At 41.8% G+C, this 17,247-nt stretch overlaps 1 long non-coding RNA gene across 1 annotated transcript; it reads right to left on the minus strand.

The window, feature by feature from the left end:
* Positions 1-4,288: 4,288 nt before the first annotated feature.
* On the minus strand, positions 4,289-16,696 carry LOC117505681. Its single transcript, XR_004559222.1, has 3 exons — positions 16,686-16,696; positions 7,902-7,904; positions 4,289-4,442 (listed from the first exon to the last, which is right to left on the minus strand). It is a non-coding gene; the product is annotated as an uncharacterized LOC117505681 (long non-coding RNA).
* Positions 16,697-17,247: the final 551 nt, after the last annotated feature.

Below are 17,247 nucleotides of genomic sequence, written 5' to 3' on the forward strand. Positions count from 1 at the left end.
GCTGCGCAGCTGTGGGAAAAGTTCTCTTGCGGCATGCCGCACAAAATTTTTTGTAGGGGAGACCGGGACCATTTGCCCCAGGACAATTTTAAAATTTCTAATTCTCTGAAACATTATTGCCTGCATTTTGATGGCCATATTTTGTGAAGTAAGGCCATAGTTTTTTTTTTTTTTTTTTTTTTCTTTGTTACAGCCTTACTTTAAAGCCAAAAGAAACAAGGTATCAGACCAAAACATGGAACCATGTAGAAATGTACCTGTGTCAGGGGCAGTGGTGGGCATAGTTCTGCTCACCACTAATTACTGAAGCTAACTCTTTTTTAATGGCGGATTAGCTTTTCAGCTAACTTCAGAAACCATCAGCGGACCAATTAGCTTCTGATAAATTTAGTTATGATAAACGTTTAGACGACTAATGTTTTTTTTTACTCAGTAATGGTGAAAAACATTTATAAACCCTGTTGGCTCCTGCCTGCTATGTATTTTGCAGCAGTGAGGTAGCTGAGAGGAGCTGAGCTCAACTCTACGCCACCAGGCTGCTGCAAAAAAAACGAAAAAAAAAAAAACAAAAAACAAAAGTTATTTCCTTTTACAGCATACATTGGTCCAGCCGTGAGGCCGAAGTCCACAAAAGGAAAGCAGGTTTGACTTATGGTTTTGATTTATAAAACACATTAATCCAAATAGTTTAACTATATTAATGTCAAGTCTGTCATTTGTACAAAGTGAAAATATAACACATATCTTTTAATTTTAAAATAATGCACTAATTCTGAAGTTTTGAATGTGAACATGCAAATGCCAAAATGCATTATGGGTAAACTGAGCCTCTGCTCATCACTGATTGGTTGATTCATTATACGTAAAAACCAACCAACGTGTGTGTTGGTTTTTACAAATAAATGCATATTTATAAAATGTCTTTTTTTTATTTCATTTTGAAAAAAGGCATTTGCAAAACTGAAAATTCTGTTGTGATTCAGCAACAGTAACTGTGTGATATAACCGGGCATCATTCACATTGCCTTCCAGTAGATGGCAGTGTTCTATGCATTTTGACCCATCTACTGGATAGTGTTAATTTTGTCACCCATTTTTCAATTGAGTCGTAGTCTTGTGTCAAAGTTCATTCTTAGTCACATTTAGTCATTCACATATCATTTTTGTTAGTCATGTTTTAGTCGACTAAATGTCTCAACATGTTTGTGAAGTTATAGTCAAACGAGAACTCAAGGTATTTTAGTTGCGTTTTAGACAAAAAATTTTAGTTTTCTATTTATTTCAGAGATAATTTTTGTTTATTCATTCCAGTTGACTTGTGTTCCACAGCTGAAATATTGATTAAATGTCTGGAAATAACAAACATCTTGAATTAATCTATCTTCAATGCAACTTTGCTAAAAGTGTCTTGTTTGTTGATTTAATACACATTTACAAATGATGCACTTGTTCTGATGTTTTATATTTATTAGAAACACCAACAAAATAAAATAAATTAAAAACTGGTGTTAAATAATATGACTCTTACAGCTAGACTCTTATAGCTGAGCAGATTGAGGGATATATATGTAAAAGTTACTTTGGCACCGACTGTAGAGTCGGTCTGTTCTGTGTCAGCCTGATCTCGGAAGCTAACCAGTGCGGCATCTGGTTAGTACTTGGATGGGAGACCTTTTTGGAACAGCAGCGGCTCTGTGTGTGTTTCTCTGGGTAAAACTGGAGTTGCGTCAGGAAGGGCATGCTGCGTAAAACTTGTGCCAAATACCAATGCGGATCTGGCTGTATCTGCTTTAGCAACCCCGAACAAAAACGGGAGCAGCCAAAATGACAACACACACTTTGGCCCCGATCTCCTCTACAATACTCGCGCCTGGAGCACTGCTGCACGGCTGTACTCAGACTGGAGTGCTGAGATATTGACACCGGGATAAGTTCTCCCCAACGGAACAGAGGACATCTCATTTTGGGGAAAACAGCTTTGGTCGGTTGTAGCTGTCTTTTACAACATTTGGAAAGAGGTGTCATTTGATTTAAAATGGCAATTCGCATTGACGTTATTGTGGAATGATCCATCTTTCCACCTTTACTCGGCAGAGAGCTGCAACAAATCCCACAACATACACAGGCACAGAGTGGGTGACATCATCATTATTATTATTATTAATAATATTATTACTTTCATGAGAAACAGGAGAACGACAGAGAACCGCATTTTTGGCTGACACACAAAAAAGGCACGTTCATGATGAACAAATTAAAACTGTCCGTGTGAAGCAGTAGATGATTCTTGCAGAAAGAGTCCTGTTTAGAGACTTTAATCAGCAGAAAAGGTGAGTCACGACTAACATCTTTAATTGTGGACAGGGTGCTTCTTATCAGAACCAGCAGGTCCACAATCAACAGAGAGAAATTATTATTTTCCCGTTACACATCCTAAAAAACAATGTAATGGCCCAACTGCAGTCTAATTTTTTTATTATAACAGTGTAATGGACCATTACGCTGTTGTAATGCTGGTGAGATCCCTGTATTGTAGCCATAATATATTAAACTAAAACTATCATTGGGCGCAGCAAGAGGATACGTAATGTAGCCTCCAGTACAGTAGCAGAACTGCTGGCACAAACACATGACAGCTGGATTGGATGTTGCGTTTCTGCTTGTGTAGTAGACAAAAACGAGGAGGGAGTTTTTATTTTTTTATTTCTTGCAAAACATTTTTGTCTTGTTTTTATTCAACAACAATACACATTTACACAGTTTTAGTCAGTTTTTAGAACATTGGTGCTGTCTCGTCCTCATTTCGTCTTAGTCATGGGAAAAAGTTTGTTGACGAATATATATTTTGTCTTTTACCGCCTGATGAAATTAACACTACTACTGAATAACAGTATGAATGAGGCCCAGTTATATCACACGGTTGTTGCTGAATCGCAACTTAAACAGAATTTTCAGTTTTGCAAATGCCTTTTTTTAACAAACGAAAAAAAGACATATTTTACAATTACACATTTATTTGTAAAAACCAACACACACATTAACTTATGTGTTGGTTTTTACATATAATGAATCAACCAATCAATGATGAGCGGAGGCTCAGTTTACCCATAATGCATTATGGCATCTGTGTGTGTTAATGTTCAAAACTTCAGAATTAGTGCATTATTTTAAAATTAAAAGATAAGTGTTGCATTTTCACTTGGTACAAATGGCAGACTTGACATTAATGTAGTTTAACTATCTGGGTTAATTTGGCTTATAACTCAAAACCATAAGTCAAACATACTTTCCTTTTCAGGATGTCTGCCTCACGGCTGGACCGCTGTATGCTGTGAATGGAAATGACTGTCTTATAGCAAGGGGCGGAATGCGCAAAGACTGAAGCACTGGCTCATTGGTTCTGTTGGGTTAGTGATAGTCTTTGATTCTAATCGGAAGCATTGGCGGTACTTAAAATCAAAATCAGCTTGTCAGTAGCTGAGAGTGCACCGGAGACAATACTGAAAGTTAGCGGTTAGCTGTAGCTTCAGTGAAATATTTTGGTGGTGTAGCATTATAAAAGCTAATGTTTCAGTTAGCTGATTAGCGGTTATTGAAGCTACCCGTTTGGTTAGCTGTGTCCACTGGTCAGGGGCAATTAACCAGGTACCTCTGGTGCCCTCTTTGGAGGGAGACTAGTCTGTGCCATCAGTCTTATAGCCATCATTATTAACTACTAATACTTCATTAATTTTCTGTCAAATGTCAATATAATACTTGTATTAATATGTTGCATAACTAGACAATTGGGTGCAGCTCAAACAGTTTTCATAACACGAACTCAAATCGATATTGGATCGGATTGAATCAGTTCTTTAAATTTGAATTGAACCTAGTGGTGACCTATGGGTTTGGCATAGTAGACTGGCCACAGAATGAGCTTAACGAGATAGATACCAAAACCAGGAAGATGCTCACTCTCCACAAAGTTACATCCAGAAATCAGTGCATGGACAGAATGTCTCCCTCATAGAGAAGGTGGTTTAAGTCTCACTGAAATCAACTAGCCTTATAGAGCATCTATAATGAGTATCAGGTAGTACTGAAAGAGTTTTGAAGCAGTCATGAAAAAGGTAGTGCATCATCACAATGAGACCTTATCCCAACAGACCTCCATTATAAAACTGACAGAAAACCTTTTGAAGAGAGAGAAAGCAACAATCTGACACCTGAATAAAACTAGCAACACAAACCGGGGGAAAATGCAGCAAAAGATAACAGAAAATTCGAGGGAACAGACGGAAACAGGACAGAAGGGCTGGACGATTCCAAGAAGAACTCGAAAAGAAGGGTCTATACAGTGGCTTACAAATGGAGAATTTGGTTTCGATGGAGAAAGAATTATAGTTGGAGCACAAGATCAGGGACTTCTAACAAATGGCTTCAAAAATGGCAGGGAAATGCTGATTCTGTCATACAGCTGTTGAGAGCGTAAACCATCTAATATCAGCATGCCAAAAGGGGAAATATCATGAAATAGCAAGACCTTAAAAATGACCTACACACAACATGGTCACTGAAAGAAATAGATATAATACCAGTTGTGTTGGGGGCAGCAGGGCATTCTATACAAAAAAAAAAAAAAAAAAAAAAATTCTTAGATGAAAAAAATAGGTGGCTCAGTGTGTCAGAAGATTTGGACTAAAAGGTGGTGTGATGTGTTTGGATGTTCATGGTAGAGGTGGGTGATACTGGGAATTTTAGTATTGATCCGATACCAAGTAAATACAGGCCCAGTATCGCCCATACCAATACCTTTTCATATTTAAGCTTCATAGAGCCAAAGGATCCAAAAGACCAAGGATAGTATTTTGCCAAACATTGTACATGACAACAAAATACTTTATTATCACAATCAACATTTTTGTTTAAAACAATATCACTCAACACAACTTAAAACAAAATCTCCTGAGGTAGAGAGCTGACAAACCACAATACAAAGGTGCGCTGCTCCGTGTTGTGTGACACAGTGCAGCGCTGCTCTTACAGACAGAGAGTAGACTTTGATGAATCTGCGTGCGCAGCAGTCAGTGCGTGCAGGAGAGAAAAAAAAGCTTGAGTATTGATCTTTTTACACGAGGATCGTTCAATATCAATACCAGCGTTGGTCTCGATATTATTGATATTAGGATCAATCCGCCCACCTCTAGTTCATGGTGTTTAACCTGTCAGTAAGGTGTTGCAGTAGTCGAGGTGTGAGATGGCGTCTGTGTCAGGAGTCCTGCTGCATGTTGGGAAATGTTCTGATTATCTGAATATTGTAATGTTGAAATTGTAAATTTTGGGCAAAATATGGCCTTTTTATGGTTAAAAACTTTAATTCCCAATTTTTTCCGTCTTTAGTTCCTGATGGATTTTGATTATCATGTTTTTGTTTGATCCATCAAAGCACTGTTCATGATTCTTCCTCACAAAATATAAGAATTTTTGTTTTGGAAAATGGAGATTTTTTTTTTATGGTGAAAGTAGTGAAATTCACACATCACATTTTCTCCTTCAGTTTCTGATTTTAATTCTATTGGTTTTGTTTGATTCATCTGAACACTGTTCACAATTCTTCCTTGTGGAAATGTAGAATTAAAAAGTTTAGGAAAATATGGACTTCTTCGGGGATAAATTCATGCAAAATGTTTCTTATATTTGATTTGTATTTTATTGATTTTAATTCAGATTGGTTGGTTTAATTCATTGAAACACTGTTCACAATTCTTCCTCATAAAATTTAGAATTTTGTTGTCAGCAAATACTGTTTGGAAAACAATAAAATTAACCCAAAATGCTTATTTTCCTCCAGTTTCTGAAAAATTCAGAATTTTGAATTTTTTGCAAAATGGTAAATGGACTGCATTTATGTAGCACTTATCCATCTGCATCAGACGCTCAAAGCGCTTTACAATAATGCCTCACATTCACCCTGACATCAGGGTGCTGCCATACAAGGTGCTCACTACACACCGGGAGCAACGAGGAGAGTAAGAACCTTGCCCAAGGGCCCTGAAGCCCCTTTCACACTGGTGCAAATGCAGAGTTACAGCTTAACTCAGCGCACCATCTACGCTGAGTTAAGCTGCTCCCTACGCAGCAGTATGCTGAGAGCTACGCGAGGAGGATGCAAATTAAACGTTGAATTTTTTCAGCATAGAGCACTGGATGCAGAAAGTACGCAGTTTTTAAGCACGTCAACACAACACACCGCAACTGTTTGTAAAGCTACACAACAGTCCGCTACTGTACAACAAGCATCTGCAATTCTACACGCCAGGGCGAAAAATCCTTTTATCAGTACATACCTGGATTGATACATTTTATTCATCCCGCTGGACTTTGCTGGCAGTGAAGCTTCAAAACCACAGAAGAAGAGGCAAGCCAAGCTTCCATGTTCAGAGGACATGTCCACTGTCCACTCCTTATGGACTGATCGCCAGCGGGAGGACATGTCATTGTCCAGGTTAATGGACTGATCACCAGCGGGAAGACATGTCCACGGTCCCCCAGTCACTTCAAACGGCAGGTGACCGGCAGAAGCAGCTCTTTGCTTCATTTCAGAGCTCTCTCTCTCTCTCTCTCTCACACTAGTGTAGCAATGTGTTCTGCACAGCCGGCAGGAGTGAACTGAAAGAGTTGGATTGGTTTTAAATAGCAAGGGCTACACGCGATAGTACGCATACATTAAAAGCAAACATTACCAGCTGCAAGCAAATCTACCAACGCAATGACACGAGATTATGCAGGAAAAAAGCTTAGTGCGCAACATGAAAAACGCACGTTTGCACCATGTGAAAGGGGCTTAAATGATTTTCCAGTCAGGCTGGGATTTGAACCAAGGATCCTCTGGTCTCGAGCCCAACACTTACCCACTAGACCATCACCTCCCCAATTTTTGGTCATGAAAACCACCCAAAATTGGGCTAATTTCCAAATTGCACGAGAGAAAAATTAATCAAAACAACATGGTATTCAAGAAAATTTTAACTCATTAAACATTTGGAGGAGAAACTCAACTTCTAGCAAAAATATTTCTGTCCCCTGATACAGTTGACACACTGTTGTCCACATTTCAACTGGTACTTCAGGTTTCATTCAAAAGTCTATTTACACAATAGTGTAAACACTAAAATGACTCTTACAAAATTTATAGCCGTTGGTAAAGAATTTTATTTGGGGTATGTCATCATTTTCCTCGCCTGCATAGTGCGGGGAAATACAACCCCTGGCAATAATTATGGGGTGAGGATGTTCACTCAGTTGTTTAATTTTATAGAAAAAAAGCAGATCACAGACGTGACACAAAACCAAAGTCATTTCAAATGGCAACTTTCTGGCTTTAAGAAACACTATAAGAAATCAGGAAAAAAAAATTGTGGCAGTCAGTAACGGTTACTTTTTTAGACAAAGCAGAGGGAAAAAAATATGGACTCACTCAATTCTGAGGAATAAATTATGGAATCACCCTGGAAATTTTCATCCCCAAAATGAACACCTGCATCAAATCAGAGCTGCTCGTTAGTCTGCATCTAAAAAGGAGTGATCACACCTTGGAGAGCTGTTGCACCAAGTGGACTGACATGAATCATGGCTCCAATAGGAGAGATGTCAATTGAAACAAAGGAGAGGATTATCAAACTCTTAAAAGAGGGTAAATCATCACGCAATGTTGCAAAAGATGTTGGTTGTTCACAGTCAGCTGTGTCTAAACTCTGGACCAAATACAAACAACATGGGAAGGTTGTTAAAGGCAAACATACTGGTAGACCAAGGAAGACATCAAAGCGTCAAGACAGAAAACTTAAAGCAATATGTCTCAAAAATCGAAAATGCACAACAAAACAAATGAGGAACGAATGGGAGGAAACTGGAGTCACCGTCTGTGACCGAACTGTAAGAAACCGCCTAAAAGAAATGGGATTTACATACAGAAAAGCTAAACGAAAGCCATCATTAACACCTAAACAGAAAAAAACAAGGTTACAATGGGCTAAGGAAAAGCAATCGTGGACTGAGGATGACTGGATGAAAGTCATATTCAGTGATGAATCTCGAATCTGCATTGGGCAAGGTGATGATGCTGGAACTTTTGTTTGCTGCCGTTCCAATGAGATTTATAAAGATGACTGCCTGAAGAGAACACGTAAATTTCCACAGTCATTGATGATATGGGGCTGCATGTCAGGTAAAGGCACTGGGGAGATGGCTGTCATTATGTCATCAATAAATGCACAAGTTTATGTTGATATTTTGGACACTTTTCTTATCCCATCAATTGAAAGGATGTTTGGGGATGATGAAATCATTTTTCAAGATGATAATGCATCTTGCCATAGAGCAAAAACTGTGAAAACATTCCTTGCAAAAAGACACATAGGGTCAATGTCATGGCCTGCAAATAGTCCAGATCTTAATCCAATTGAAAATCTTTGGTGGAAGTTGAAGAAAATGGTCCATGACAAGGCCCCAACCTGCAAAGCTGCAACAGCAATCAGAGAAAGCCAGATTGATGAAGAGTACTGTTTGTCACTCATTAAGTCCATGCCTCAGAGACTGCAAGCTGTTATAAAAGCCAGAGGTGGTGCAACAAAATACTAGTGATGTGTTGGAGAGTTCTTTTGTTTTTCATGATTCCATAATTTATTCCTCAGAATTGAGTGATTCCATATTTTTTTCCCTCTGCTTGATCTAAAAAAGTAACCGTTACTGACTGACACAATTTTTTTCCTGATTTCTTACAGTGTTTCTTAAAGCCAGAAAGTTGCCATTTGAAATGACTTTAGTTTTGTGTCATGTCTGTGATCTGCTTTTTTTCTATAAAATTAAACAAGTGAATGAACATCCTCTGAGGCCGGTGATTCCATAATTTTTGCCAGGGTAGTTGGTAAAATAAACCTGGGTGAGCTCTGGTTATTAACTAGAACTGGTTCATGATGTCTGCTGTTATACAGTAGTGTTCAGAATAATAGTAGTGCTATGTGACTAAAAAGATTAATCCAGGTTTTGAGTATATTTTTTATTGTTACATGAGAAACAAGGTACCAGTAGATTCTCACAAATCCAACAAGACCAAGCATTCATGATATGCACACTCTTAAGGCTATCAAATTGGGCTTTCAGTAAAAAAAAAAAAAAAAAAAGTAGGAAAGGGGGTGTTCACAATAATAGTAGTGTGGCATTCAGTCAGTGAGTTCGTCAATTTTGTGAAACAAACAGGTGTGAATCAGGTGTTCCCTATTTAACCCCTTAATGCCTATCGTCGCATATATGCTACAATATTTGACTCAAATATGCAACATACCAAATTGACCAGTATGCCTGTTGTCGCAAATTTGCAACATACCATTATTATTATTATAACATTATAACATAAAGTCATTACCTTCTTTGTCTTTCGGCTGTTCCCGTTAGGAGTTGCCACAGCAGATCAATTGTTTCTATCTCACCCTGTCCTCTGTATCTTCCTCTGTCACACCAACCAAAAATGTCCTCTCTCAGCACATCCATGAACCTCCTCTTTGGGCTCCCTCTTCTCCTCCTGCCTGGTGGATCCATCCTCAGCATCCTTCTCCCTATATACCCTGGGTCCCTCCTCTGCACATGTCCAAACCATCTCAATCTCGCCTCTCTGACTTTGTCTCCAAACTGTCCCACCTGAGCTGTCCCTCTGATATGTTCATTCCTAATCTTGTCCATTCTTGTCACTCCCAAAGAGAATCTCAACATCTTCAGCTCTGCCACCTCCAGCTCTGCCTCCTGTCTTTTTGTTAGTGCCACTGTCTCTAAACCATACAACATAGCTGGTCTCACTACTGTTTTGTAAACTTTCCCCTTCACTCTTGCTGATATTCTTCGGTCACAAATCACTGCCACCTTTCTCCACCCACTCCACCCTGCCTGCACTCTCTTCTTCACCTCTCTACCACACTCTCCATTACTTTGAACAGTTGACCCCAAATATTTAAACTTATCTACTTTCACCACTTCTACTCCTTGTAACTGCATTATTCCACTGGGCTCCCTCTCATTCACACACATGTACTCAGTCTTGCTTCTACTGACTTTCATTCCCCTTCTCTCCAAAGCATATCTCCACTTCTCCAGACTAGACTCAATTGCTCTCTACTCTCACTACAGATCACAATGTCATCTCTGTAGTTACTGCAGCTCTTCACATCACCCTTGTTCTTCAAAATAGGAACAGCACACTTCGTCTCCACTCCTCAGGCATCCTCTCACTTTCCAAGATTTTATTAAACAATCTGGTTAGAAACTCTAATGCCATCTCTCCTAAACATTTCCATGCCGCCACTGGAATGTCATCTGGACCAACTGCCTTTCCACTCTTCATCCTCTTCATAGCAGCCCTCACTTCTTCCTTGCTAATCTCTTTTACTTCCTGATTTACTCTCACCACATCATCCAGCCTTTTCTCTCGCTCATTTTCTTTATTCATCAGCTCTTCAAAATATTCCCTCCACCTTCTCAGCACACACTCCTCACTTGTCAGCACATTACCATGTGCATCTTTTACCACCCTAACCTGCTGCACATCATTTCCAGCTCTGTCCCTTTGTCTGGCCAATCGGTACAAGTCCTTTTCTCCTTCCTTACTATTCAGCTTCTTGTACAGCTCACAATATGCCTTTTCCTTTGCTTTTGCCACTTCTCTTTTCGCCTTACACCGCATCTCCTTGTAATCCTGTCTACTTTCTTCATCTCTCCGCCTATCCCAAAACATTTTCGCCAACCTCTTTCTCCTTATGCTTTCCTGGACCTCTTCATTCCACCACCAAGTCTCCTTGTCTTCCTTCCACTGTCCAGATGTCATACCCAGTACTGCCCTAGCTGTCTCCCTCACCACATCTGCAGTACTTTTCCAGTTGTCCAAAATTGCTTCCCCTCCAACCAGTGCTTCTCTCACCTGCTCGCTAAATTTCACACAACACTCTTCCTCCTTCAGCTTCCACCATCTGATCCTTTGTTGAGCTCTCACTCTCTTCTTCTTCTTTACCTCTAAAGTCATCCAACAAACAACCATCCTATGCTGTCTAGTGACACTCTCTCCTGCTACCACCTTACAGTCTGTGATTTCTTTTAGCTTGCATCTCCTATAAAGAATGTAGTCCACCTATGTGCACCTTCCTCCACTCTTATGTTACCCTGTGCTCCTCCCTTTTCTTAAAGTAGGTATTCACCACAGCCATTTCCATCCTTTTTGCAAAATCAACTACCATCTGTCCTTCCCCATTCCTATCCTTGATACCATATCTACCCATTACTTCCTCATTACCTCTGTTCCCTTCACCAACATGCCCATTGACGTCTGCTCCTATCACCACTCTTTCATGCTTGGGCACACTCTCCACCACCTCATCTAACACACTCCAGAAGTCTTTCTCCTTCATCTTACAACCTACCTGTGGGGCATATGCACTGATGATATTCATCATCACCCCTTCAATTTCCAACTTCACACTCATCACCCTGTCAGACACTGGCTTAACCTCCAACACACTTTTAACATACTCTTCCTTTAAAATGACCCCAACACCATTTCTCTTCCTGTCCTCACCATGGTACAACAACTTGTAACCACCGCCGATGCTCCTGCTCTTACTTCCCTTCCACTTGGTCTCTTGCACACACAATATGTCTACCTTTCTCCTCTCTATCATATCAGCCAGCTCTCTCCCTTTACCAGTCATACTACCAACATTCAGAGTCCCCAATCTCATTTCCACCCTTCTAGTTTTCTTCTTCTCCCGCTGTTCGTGGCAACGTTTTCCTCCTCTTCTTCGTCGTCTTCGCCCAGCAGTAGCCCAATTTCCACCGGCACCCTGTTGGGCAATAGCACCGGTGGCGGACGTTGTTAACCCGGGCCTGATTGTTCATCGTCTTCTCAGAGTCACTCAGCATCCAGGTGTTTCTTTAACGGCCGGCCCACTAAGATCCAGCACTAAACTGGTGTATTTTGTAGGAGACGTGGTTTGTCTCTTTACAAGTTGCTTGGGTGTGTTTTTATTGATTTCTTTAAACTGACCGGTCGTGTTTTGAAGTGGCTGTTGGTCATTTTATCTGGTGATGTCACAGCATTCACTTCACGTGGTGAACTCATGGACGTGTCTCTCTTGGCTGGAATCAGCAGATAAAGAAAATGAACACATGAATTGTTATTATTACATCATCCATAAGAGAACACTGAAGTTCATCACTGAACAATTTGCAAAACAATGACAACACTGTAATTAAAGACTGTAATATATATATATATATATATATATATATATATATACACACACACACACACGGACAAAACTGTTGGTATCCTGATATTTTATGTAAACATTTTAAAATATGCTCACAAATAAATACAAACAAAAAGCAATTTTGTTTAATTAAAATATTTAGAAAAATGTCCAAAGTTATTTGGCAACAAGAACAAAACAAAATGCTTTCATAAAGTGAAACAAAAAATTGTGACATAAAACATGTGCTGGACACAATTATTGGCACCCCTTGATGACTTCATTGTAAATCATCAATTTTACAGCCAGTTTTCTTCAGACAAGTTAGAGGATGGATAAATGAACATTTCCAAGTCACTGAATATGTCTTGGACTACAGCCGGTCTGCTCTGTGTCAGCCTGATCCCGTCAGATCTCAGAAGCTAAGCAGTGTGGGGCCTAGTTAGTACTTGGATTGGAGACCTCTTTGGAACACCAGCGGCTGTGTGTGTTTCTCCAGGTAACACTGGAGTTGCGTCAGGAAGGGCATCCATCGTAAAACCTGGGCCAAATACCACTGTGGATCTGGCTGAATCCGCTGTGGCGACCTCGAACAAACAGGATCAGCCGAATAAACAACAAAATATAGAGGTACCAGCAATTTTGTCCACATGTGTATAATTAAAATTTAAAGAATCAAAAACTTGGAAAACACATCAGATCTAAAAGGGGAAGAATCCTGCTGGTTATGCTGCATTTACACATAACTACAACAAGTCACGAATGCCACGAAGTATACATTTTTGGCCGCTGATCAGGAATGTGATGATTCGGGGCAGAGGCGTCAGGTGTCCTCAAGAACTGCTGCAACCTTTTACCACATGTTACAATTAATGGCACGTGTTGCTGGAGAATTATCAGGAACCATTACGCATGGTCAAGAATAATGTTCCGCGTTGCTGCGTGTTATTGCGCGTAACAGCGCATCGTTAAGTTCTGTCACGTTGTGAACAAGGTGAATTGTCTCCACACACACACACACACCCATATTCATCCAACCGAATTCAGAACGCTCCAGTTTTTCAGAAGAACTTTGCGACTGCATGCATAGTTGGGCTCTGTGCCTCTGAGCCAGATGTGTGGCTTCATGCGGCTGTCATCTCGCGTGTATTCCCAAACATCAGGCACATGCACCAGGTGGAACACCTGCAGGAGCGCGCTGCAGAGCACTGAAATGAGACTTTTAGCCGACTTGGTGTCAGCAATCAAACTGAATGCGGTGCAGCAGGGTTTAATTGTGCGCGCGCTTCTTCCTCTGCCGGACTGGAGGAGGTGCAGAGATGTCTGGCTGCACGTTAGTCTCCTCTCGCTCCTCTGGTTCCTCTGGCTCAGACTCATTCTCATCGGTTACAACAGCAGGTCGAACACCTGCAGGAGCGCCCTGAGGAGCTTCAGCAGGAACTGTGGAATGACACTTGGCTGACTTCGCGTCACTGTTCCTCTTCAGCATCCTGCATCAAACTGAACGCTGTGGAGCCGAGTTTAAATGTGTGCACGTGACATAAAACTGATTCGTCGCGGCGCGCAGTGAAATGTGACGCCACGTTACAAGTCCTGACAAAACTTGACAGTTTCCGTGTCACTTCGTAATAACGCGTGACAGTTTGGGCTCCAAGAACCTTCACAGGAACCACTACGAACGTTGTCATGTTCTATTAAGGATGACTACTCATCAAGACCGATCAACACGCTCAATTGCGACCTCCACGACATGTGGTGGAATGAGGGTGGTGCGTGACATTCGTGGAAGATTTTTTGACAGGCAAAAACATGCTTCATGAATATCAAGAATATCATGCACCAACGCCCTATTAAGAAACCTATTCAGATGCATTGTCACGTTAAAAATGTCAGGAATGTGTCACGAATGACAGAAAAATGACATTCGTAACGCATCTTGCTTATATGTAAATGCACCTTATCTTTCCTGATGTGTTCTGGGTAATGTGTTAGGGAAAAAAAGGATGCCACATCGTTTGATGGAAATGCAAATTGTCAACCTACAGATGGCTGAATTCAAAGTTGTTGTTGTCCATTTGGCTGCTCCCGTATTGTTCAGGGTCGCCACAGCGGATAGAGCCAGATCCGCATCAGTATTTGGCACAAGTTTTACACCGGATGCCCTTCCTGACGCAACTCCAGTTTCACCTAGAGAAACACACACAGCCGCTGGTATTCCTAAGAGGTCTCCCATCCAAGTACTAACCAGATCATGCACTGCTTAGCTTCTGAGATCTGACGGGATCAGGCTGACACAGAGCAGACCAGCTGCAGAGGGCTGAACTCAGACACCCAGAAAATTAAAGTGAAAAAAATGATGCAGCAGGTTTGTGCATTTTGCCAAAATTTCATTGCAGTAACTCAAAATAGTACTCAGTAGTTTGTGTGGCCCCCACATGCTTATATTCCTGCTTGACAACATCGGAGCTCCAAAAGAGATGACAGATGGTGTCCTGGGGGACGTCCTCTCAGATCTGGACCAGAGCATCACTTAACTTGACAGTCTGAGGTGCAGGCTGGTGGTGTCACATGGACGAAAACATAATGTCCCAGAGGTGATCCGTTGTTTTGAGGTCAGGCAAGTGTGGGGGCCAACCAGTGGGATCAATTCTTTCATCCTCCAGGAACTGCCTGCACACTCTCACCACATGAGGTCGGACATTGTCATGCACCAGGAGGAACCCAGGACCCACTGCACCAGCACAGGGTCAGACAGTGAGTCCAAGGACTTCATCCTGATACCTGATATCAATCAGGGTGCTGTTGTTTAGTCTGTAGATGTCTGTGTGTCCTTCCAGGGAGATCTCTTCCCAGTCATCACTGACCCACCAAACCAGTCGTGCTGAGTGGTGTTGCAGGCAGCATAACGTTCTCCACAGCTTCTCCAGATTCTTTCACGTCTGTCACATTTGCTCAGGTTGAACCTGCTCTCATCTGAGAAAGGCACAGTGGTGGACCAACCAATTCTAGTGTTCTATGGTAAATGTCAGTCGAGCTCCACAGTGCCGGTCAGTGAGCACAGGGTCCACTACAGGACGCCAGGCCCTCAGGCCCCCTCATGATGTCTGTTTCTGATTGTTTGATCAGAGACATTCACACCAGTGGCCTGCTGGAGATCATTTTGTAGGACTTTGGCAGTGCTCATCCTGCTCATGCTGCCAGTAGTGACACTGTCCCAAGCCAAATGCAAAATCAGTAAGAAAATATCAGTGAAAAATGTTGGATGCCTCCACCTGTTTTAATAGTAGTATTACTATTGAGTTATTATAATTACTATAATTGCTGTTGTTGTCATTCATACTGGAATTCTTAATAGTGTTTTGTATATTTCTGAATATTTAAGGAAATTATATATGTATGGGATAAATTTGTTTTAGTTCACTATTGTGGCCACCTAAGGGCTGTGAGTCATCATGATTTCCTTTCAATTCTGCTGTGGGCTGGGGTGTTTGGCTGGCTTTGTTTTTGTTTTCTGTTTCTCCCACCAGGTGGTATGCGTTCAGGACTGAGTGGCTGACGTGTGGCTGAGTATTAGGACCTCACCCTGAACACCTGAGGCTTGTTATCACGTGCAGATCATCAGGACTCACAGCTGTGGTGTATCTGTCTTGATCAGAGCGTGCTGCACTTAAACCTTGAATGCACAGTGTGTGATTGCCAGAGACTCGACCTTGTGAGCAGACGTCTGAGATCGACGTCAGGAGAACAATCTCACCATTACGGACGCAGAGACCGCTCCAGGTTTGACGCCACAGTCTGTGAAGGAGGATTGGGTGAGGTCTCACGCTCTTCAGCACACTTCCTGAGGTAATTTGGTTTTGGTGACTTTCATGAAGTAATGACAGTGGATTTGGTGTCCCTCACACCTTGTTATATTGAGCTGTTACGCTATACTAATCGCCTAATCAGCTTCTGCTGCAGTGGAGATTTGAACTGAGTTGTTCCGTGCCTGCAGGGTGAGAAGCTGAGTTATATTAAAGCCAGGAAGTGTTTGCTGATTGTGTGCACCTTTGAGCTGTGTCTCTCTGTGTGGAGAGTGTTGGACTCACCTCATGATTTCTTCCTTCGCAGACTCGGTTTGTCGCGGCCGCCTGGGGGTGTCAGTGGGGTCCCTGGGTCCGAACTGCTGTGGCTCCGGACCGTTTGCGCTGCTGAGAGCGCGCCGTGTTTCCACCTCACCAGACCGTGGACTTTTTGGGTTGTTTATCACTCCACTCACTATTATGTTTATTAAATTCTGTTACCTTTTGAACCGTGCTCTGCTTATTTTATGCTGGGTCCTGTCAAACGCTGGGTCGGTGCTCCGACCGCGTCCGACACATAACAGTAGTCTCTGGCCAAACATCACGGACCCAGCGGCAGCAGAGTCGGTACCGTGTTGGGAAGGCGGCAGCAGATGTTGGAAGTTATCCAGGATCAGTTGCGGGTGCTCTCCGCCCGGGTTGTGCGTGTCAGTGAACCTAAAATTGAATAATAGTTCGAACTCTCTTGCAGCCGTGTTCCTGTGGTGTTGCCTTATCTATGGGATTGGCGTAAAGTGTGATCAGCGACGGCTTCGCTTCACACTCCAACCAGATAAGAGGTTAGACAGGAGCTGCATGAGTGTGTGATTGGAGGGTGAACGCGTACGGCGGAGTTCTGCAGCACGGGTCGCTTTGCGTCCTGCTGTTACAGTTGTAGCCCCGTCTCCCCGGGTGAAGATGGCTACTACGTCTGTTGTATCAGCTCCGGACGTATTAGTTAAATCACACTTTAGCTGTATGCTACACGTAGCTGCTCACAATTAAAGCAGCGTGTGTTGAGTTTACTCGGTTGCCACAGGGCTTTTTATTTTTAGCACTCTGGCTCCCCCTGCTGGTGACTGAGCCACATTACCGTCACAGCTCTTAAGGTAGAACATAGATGTTCCATTTGTTTTATGCTTGACGGTATAAGT

This window comes from Thalassophryne amazonica, unplaced genomic scaffold, assembly GCF_902500255.1.
Source record: "Thalassophryne amazonica unplaced genomic scaffold, fThaAma1.1, whole genome shotgun sequence".
Classification (NCBI taxonomy): domain Eukaryota; kingdom Metazoa; phylum Chordata; class Actinopteri; order Batrachoidiformes; family Batrachoididae; genus Thalassophryne; species Thalassophryne amazonica.